Consider the following 7,787-nt stretch of genomic DNA (forward strand, 5'->3'; position numbering starts at 1 on the left):
CCTGCAGGGATTGTCTTATTTGGGCATTGTATGGGAAATATTTTCCCTATAGGGAAGGGATGGGATCATATCACGCGTCTTATGGGGTCCCCTCTCCCAAATTGTTACGAAAAATATCTTCATTGTGTAGATATGTTGATTTGTTTCATGTCACCTTTGTGGGAAATATGGATGACAATAATGCGACATTCAGGGTATATATCCGTAATCATGGATTAGAGATTTAGGACCTTTTTTAAAAAATGATTTTTATATTGTTAGATAATTTTATAAATACTTTTTTTTATAAAAAAATAAATAAAAAATTACTTTAAACAATTTTTCATAGAATGATACTTTAAGTATTTCATCCATTTACTATAATTTTTTTTTGATATTAAAATTTTAAAAGAGGCTGTTTTTTTGGGTTAAAAGATCAACTTTTTTTGTTTGTTAATGCAAATAATATTTAATTAGTCAATTAATTATTGTTTCTTGTTAATGGAAATAAGTGGTTAGGTGTTTGTTATAACCACCTTTATTTTTATGGAAATTAGTAATGAACTTGTCCTTATAAATATTGTAATAGTTAAATTCATTTGAGGGGTCCATAGACGGTTGGAATATTAATATTTGTTTTAGTTAATATTTGAATTTGTTAATAAAATTTCTAGTCAAAAAGATTATCGGACTAAGTCCTATTCTTTAACATAGAGGGTTGAAAATTTACGGTTTCAGTTTTATGTAAGACTATTTATATAAGTCTCAATTTTTTGTTTTTTTATCGAGCAAAGTTTGCAATATCAATAAAATTGAGTTTATTGTATTCTTACCTTGATCAACCGTTGGTATCAGAACCTCATCAAAGAGGTCTGATCAGAGAAAGATAGAGAATTTACAAAAATTCTTGAGAATGATATATAGCAACAATAACATCAAATTCGTGCAATTAGTAATTCTGAAATTTGATGGCTTCTATGAGCATTGGACGAAGATGATGGAGAACTTTCTCCGATCTAAAGAGATGTGGAACTTGGTTGAGGATGGAGTGGTTGTTGGTCCACAAAACCGAGAGCCAACTGATGAGGAGGCAAACATAATTACAGAATAGAAGCTGAAGGACAAGAAGATGAAGAATTACCTCTATCAAGCCATTGATAGAGAAACCTTGGAGACAATACTAAATGTGAAACCTCAAAGCAGATATGGAACTCAATGAAGCAAAAGTTCAAAGGTTCAACTAGAGTGAAGAGAGCCCAGCTTCAAAGTTTGAAGACTGAGTCGAGATAGTGAAGATGAAAGAGGGAGAACCCGTCAATGCATAGTTTGGACGAGCTCTTTCCATAACAAAGCAGATGAAAGCCTGCGAAGAGACTGTGAAAGAAAACGATATTATGGTAAATCCAGAGGTCTCTTGTGGCAAAATTCAACTATGTTGTGTGTTCCATTGAGGAGTCTAACAATGTGGAAAATCTAACAATTGATGAACTCCAAAGCAACCTCCTTATCCATGAGCAAAGAATGAAGGGTTCAAATGAGGAAGAGCAGGCACTAAAGGTGACACATTATGAGCCTTATAAAAGAGGCAGAGGCAGTGGAGGCATAATGAGAGGTCAAGGAAGAGGTAGAGGCAGACCATTTACAAGTAGGATTGTTGTGGAATGATAAAAGTGTCACAATTTGGGACACTATCAGTATGAGTGCCCAACAAGGGAGAAAATAGCGAATTATGCTGAGTTTAACAAAGAGGAAGAGATGTTGCTGATGGCATAAGTATATTCTCATCAAAATAAGAAAGAGGGAGTATGGTTAATTGACCCCGGATGCTCAAATCATATGTTCGGAAACAAGGAATGGTTTATACAGTTGGATGAAAGTTTCAGGCACTCAGTCAAGCTTGGAAATAACTCAAAGCTAGAAGTAATGAGAAAGGGGAACATCAGATTGGAGTTCAGAGGAAGCACTCAAACTGTAAGCGATGTATTTTTATTCATGAATTATGCAATAACTTACTAAGTATTGGGCATCTCCAAAATCGAAGCATCACAATTGTAATTAAGCATGGAGTTTGCAAGCTATATCATCCGAACAAAGGCTACATAATGGAAAGCATGATGACCACAAACAAAATGTTCTTCGTCATAACAAACATTCTTGTATCAACGCCTAAATGCTTCAAAGCAAGTGTTGATAACCTTGGTGAAATATGACATAAAAGGTTTGGTCACTTGAGCTATAAGAATTTGGCGCTGTTGCATAACAAGAATTTGGTTCGAGGGCTTCCAAAATTGAATGCTTCGTCAAAAATTTGTACAAGCTGCATGGTTGTAAAACAACACCGAGAGGCTATTCATAAGAAAAGCATCTGGAGAGCCAAATAACAATTGCAACTTATTCACTCGGATATATGCGGTCCAATCTCTCCTGAATGATATGAAAACAAAAGGTACACACTGACATTCATTGATGATTTAAGTCGAAAACTTTGGGTTTACTTTCTAAATGAGAAAAGTGAAGCCTTCACTATTTTCAAAGAATTTAAAATCATGGTAGAGAAGGAAACTAGTTTGGCATTGTGTTGTTTAAGAACAGATAGAAGAGGACAATTCAATTCAAATGAAATTTCAAACTTTTGTAAAGCTCAAGGAATCAAGCGATAATTGACAACAACTTATACACCTCAACAAAACGGAGTCACTGAGCGCAAGAATCACACAATTATGAATATGGCCCGCTGCATATTGGAAGAGAAGAGACTGCCCAAGATGTTTTGGCCAAAAGCCGCAAAATGGGTTTGCCATGTGCTCAACAGAAGCCTCACATCTACTGTAAAAGACAAGATGCCAGAAGAGTGTTGGAGTAGTTTCGAGTCCAATGTCGAACACTTTAAAGTGTTCAGATGTGTAGGAAACATTCATGTACCATAAGCTAGAAGTATCAAACTTGATGCTAGAAGCCAGAAGCAGGTATTCATTGGATACAACGAGAAATCAAAAGGATATAAAATGATAAATCCTTTAACTATGAAGGTAACAATAAGTCGAGATGTAATATTTGAGGAAGATGGTTACTGGAATTGGAGGAGGACATATGCAAAATCAAAAAGTGATATACATGATTGGGGTGAAGCCTATTAGGAAGCACTTGAGGAATTAGATGAACACGAAGATAAAAATACCACGAGTGAATCAGAAGAAGAAAACTTAGAAAATGAGGATTCATCTTCAAATGAAGCGGTAACTCCACCAATTTATTATGAGGATGAGGTACAAAATTTTCTTATGTTTATGTCTATTAATCCAATTTATTATGAAGAAGTAGTGAAAGAGAAAAATTTGAGAGATGCCATGGCATGGAAATAGCAACAATAAGAAAGAACCAAACATGAGAGCTAGTTCAAGCTCCCTCAGAAGCAAAAATAATAGGTGTAAAGTGGATCTACAGAAAAAAGCTGAATGAAAACGATGAAGCTAGCAAGTGCAAAGCTTGATTGGTGGCCAAGGGTTATGCACAAGAGGAAGGAGTAGATTACGATGAGGTTTTTTCCCCGGTTGCAAGATGGTATACCATCCGAATGGTGATAGCTCTAGCAGCAAGGAATGGATGGAAACTCTATGAATTGGATGTTAAAAGTGCATGTTTGCACGGGGAGCTACATGAGAATGTGTATGCATCACAACCGCAAGGATATGAAGTTTACAAACTAAAAAACACACTTTATGGGTTGAAGCAGGATCCAAGAGCATGGCTCAGCAAGATCGAAAGCTACTTCATCAATGAAGGTTTCGAAAGGAGATGCTATGAACACATTTTGTTCATCAAAGAGGATAAAGAGGAAATATTGATGGTAAGTCTTTATGTTGATGATCTTATTTTTATTGGCAATGATCTGATCATGATACAAGGGTTCAAAAATTCTATGAAAAGAGAATTCGAGATGACTGATCTAGATGAAATGAAGTACTTTCTAGGAATTGAAATGCATCAAAATGCGACAGGAATACACATAAGCCAGAAGAAATATGCAGGAAAAGTTCTCAAGAGATTCGGCATGGGAAACTGTAATGTAGTAAAAAAATCCCATAGTCCCTGGAAGTACTAAGCTGTCAAGAGAAGAGGAAGGAAAACAAGTTGATGGAACTCTTTTCAAGCAGATGGTGGGGAGTTTAATGTATATGACAACAACCAGGTCTGGCTTAATATATTGTGTGTGTCTTATTAGTCGGTTCATGTCAAATCCAAAGGAAGTACACATGTTTGCAATGAAAAGAATCTTAAGGTATATTAAGTCAACAATTGATCTCGACATCTTTTACTGGAAAGGGTCCAAAGACGAGTTAGTAGCTTACACGGACAACGATTATGCTGATGATATAGATGACCAGAAAAGTACCCCAGGCTATGTATTCATGTTAAGTGGTGGAGTTATTGCATGGGCATCCAAGAAGCAACTCATGGTTACGCTTTCTACAACTGAAGTCGAATATGTAGCAGCTGCATCCTGTGTTTTCCGGGGTATTTGGATGCAACACATTCTAAAACAAATTAAAGGTACTCAATCTGATTGTGTTATAATGTTCTGAGACAATCCTTCTACCATTAAGCTCGCCAAGAGTTGTTGATATGGAGTTCTGTGGAACAAATGATCAACTTGCAGATATCATGACCAAGCCATTGAAGTTGGACCAATTTGAGAAAATTCGGAAGCAGCTAGAGGTACAAGCAACAAAAGATTAAACTAAAATACAATATGCATGCTTAGTTTAGGGGAGGAATTGTTGGAATATTAATATTTGTTTTAATTAGTATTTGAATTTTAGCCGGTTAATAAAATTCTTAGTCAAAAGGAGTATTTAGATTAAGTCCTATTCTTTAGCATAGAGGGCTGGAAAATATCAGTTTCAGTTTTATGCAGTTTTATGTAAAGCTATTTATACAGCCTCAATTTTCGATTTTTTTCATCGCGAAAAGTTTGCAATAGCAATAAAGTTGAGTTTATTCTATTCTTACCTTAATCAACATAGAAAAGTATTAACATGTGATTAGAAGAATACACTTATGGTTCTCTTTTTTATGTTTCCTTACCTGTTTTTACTTGTACACACGCCTTGTTCATGTAAGCAAGTAATAAGAATAGGTTAAATTGAGATAGATTTTGCTAAGTTTGAGTATGTCTTACTAAAAAATTTAAATCCTAAGCATTACCTCTAGTCTATTATAGACTTATTTTTAAATTGTTGCTTGTCCTTAAGGAACTTGCCTGTAAATCGAAAATTTTAACAGAAACTATATGCTTATCCTTACCAATGAACATCACCAATATCTTATCTCTGACCACCACTTTTGTTCCGTACTTCAATCGAGATAAACTCGAAAAGTTATTCAAATATTCAAATGTACTCAATATGTCTTCCATGTCACATTTTCACTTATATCGAACTGGGTGATCACACAATCAACATGCACATGTATTTTGCTATAGATTTGCAAATTTTTTGAAAACGTCTGTCACAGTCTTATGTGAATAAACACTTTCGAAGTCTTTTAAGATTGTAATGGGGCTTATGTCAGGGTAGGATCCTTTTGGTAGGCTTAAATTTTTGGAGTTAAGTACCTTTTTTTCTTATATCATTGATGACAATTTAGCAAGTGTACTAAACATATCAAACTAATAAAATTTATAAGTTCATAATCACAAAGATTGTTTTATTTTAACAAAGCGATTCAAGTTCTATATAAAGTAAAATGGATTTTTTCCAAGTTTTTTTAGATAAAATAAAAGCGTAAATAAAATTATTGGAAAACTTGATCAGATTAACAACGATTAGGTTTTATTTGAATCCCCTAAATCTCACTGTTTATGAGTGTGTTTATTTGTCTAAAATTGATTTCACTGAGTTATGAAGAATTAACAAGGTTGTTATACCTAATTCCTTGGTGAATAACTCACTAATTTAATTACAAACCCCTAATCCCTTAGGCTAGCTGGATAGTTAAATCAGGCAAATCACGTTCAGTAACTCCTTAGCCACAACTAATAATTGTTTATCCATAAATCAATTATAGAATTGAACAATTAATCTACTTCATGTCGATAAAGTTAGGGTTAGTAATAATTACAAACCTAGGTTCAATTCGTGAGTCCGTCAACACACAAAAAACATTACACAAAAGAGTAACTTAATAGAATCTACAATATCAATTAATGTAAATAATACAAAATAAGTCATATGTCTCAACAAATTAAAATAGGTTCATCTCCTAAGTCTTAATCAATAGAACTTAACTACTCATACTAATAGGAACCATATATGAAGTAATAAAGAAATAATATAGGAATATCTGGTTAGAATTTATCTTCTAGTGATGAAAACCTTCGCTTTAGAGCTCCAGAAATTACTTCGCCTTCAAAATTCTGAACCAAGAATGTCCCCCAATTTTTGCTATACATTTTACCCTTTTATAGAGGTTAAAACGCGTAAAAAAAGGTACGAATCATGCACAAGATCTTGTTAATCGTGCACACAATTTCTTTAAATGGCCCAACATTGCGCATGCGATACTTGTTTTTGTGCATGCAATAACACCTGTCGCACACACTATTTTTCAATAATGTAGATCTTTTTGTTAGTTTTCATTTGCAAAAAGTCTCGTCTCAATTAGAGTTACGAAACTATAGAATGATCAAATTACTGAACATATGTCATGATGTAAATTGTGCTGAAAATGCTCTTCACAATTCCTATATTTTTTCATATTTCTGCTTTGTTTCTTCACTTCTTCATTTCTTCCTATTTCTTCATAAAACATAAACTACTAAAAATCATCAAAAACATATGCAAATTCTTATAAAAATTATATGATGACAAAGTGTCATTACATCCCTAAACTTACACTGTTACTTGTCCTCAAGGAACTCATTCAGAATTGTGATCTTTCTCAAAATTTTGTACTTACCAAACAGATGCCAGGCACCAATCATTGCTAAGTTGTCACTTATGTTCCTTGCTTCAATCTAGCATAATCCAAAGAGATTTTCTTCAACTTTTAATATACTCAACCTTCTCTCATTCTCACTGTTCACTCTTATTGAAACAAAATGCTCAACACTTGTTCGCATATAATTGACATCAAACATATGAATTTGCAAGATTTCTAAAAAAATATCACATTCAATTTGAAAACTTGTTTTTGACGTCTTTCACAGGTTGTAACTTGGCATATGTCAATGTGGTATATATTTGGCCAATAAATTCAATTCCTTGGATATAAGTACTTGCCACCTTATTTTCACACCATCCTTACATATTCTTCGTTTGTTTTCACTCATGGGTTCTAGAATTTCACCTTTTTTCAAAAGCTCTAATTTTTAACATTATAACAATTTGTATGACTTCTATTCATTATTATTTCTTTTTTTCAACTTTTTTTTGATTCTCAGATTCTAGTACCCCAACCCCAAACTTAAATCATTTTGTATTCCAGAAGCGGTCCCAAAATTAGATTTTTGCATGTATTATAACAAATCATAGAAAAATAACAATCTACCTAACTCCAAGGAAAGGGTGGAAAGATTTCTCTTTTTTAGGTCAATCGGCTAAGTATGTGGCTAAGTCACTTAAAGAATGGCTCATGCTCAAAAAATTGAGCAACAAATAAAATTTCTTTTCAGGTTCACCTAAGAAAGGGTCTAAGTTAAAACAAACAACTTGCATCAGTGTGTAATTAAACAGACATACAATAAATCATAATTAAAGCAAATTCTAGTAGATGAACAATCATTCGCACACTCATACAATAAAAAAGGT

Source organism: Lathyrus oleraceus, chromosome 6 (genome assembly GCF_024323335.1).
Source record: "Lathyrus oleraceus cultivar Zhongwan6 chromosome 6, CAAS_Psat_ZW6_1.0, whole genome shotgun sequence".
Lineage (NCBI taxonomy): Eukaryota > Viridiplantae > Streptophyta > Magnoliopsida > Fabales > Fabaceae > Lathyrus > Lathyrus oleraceus.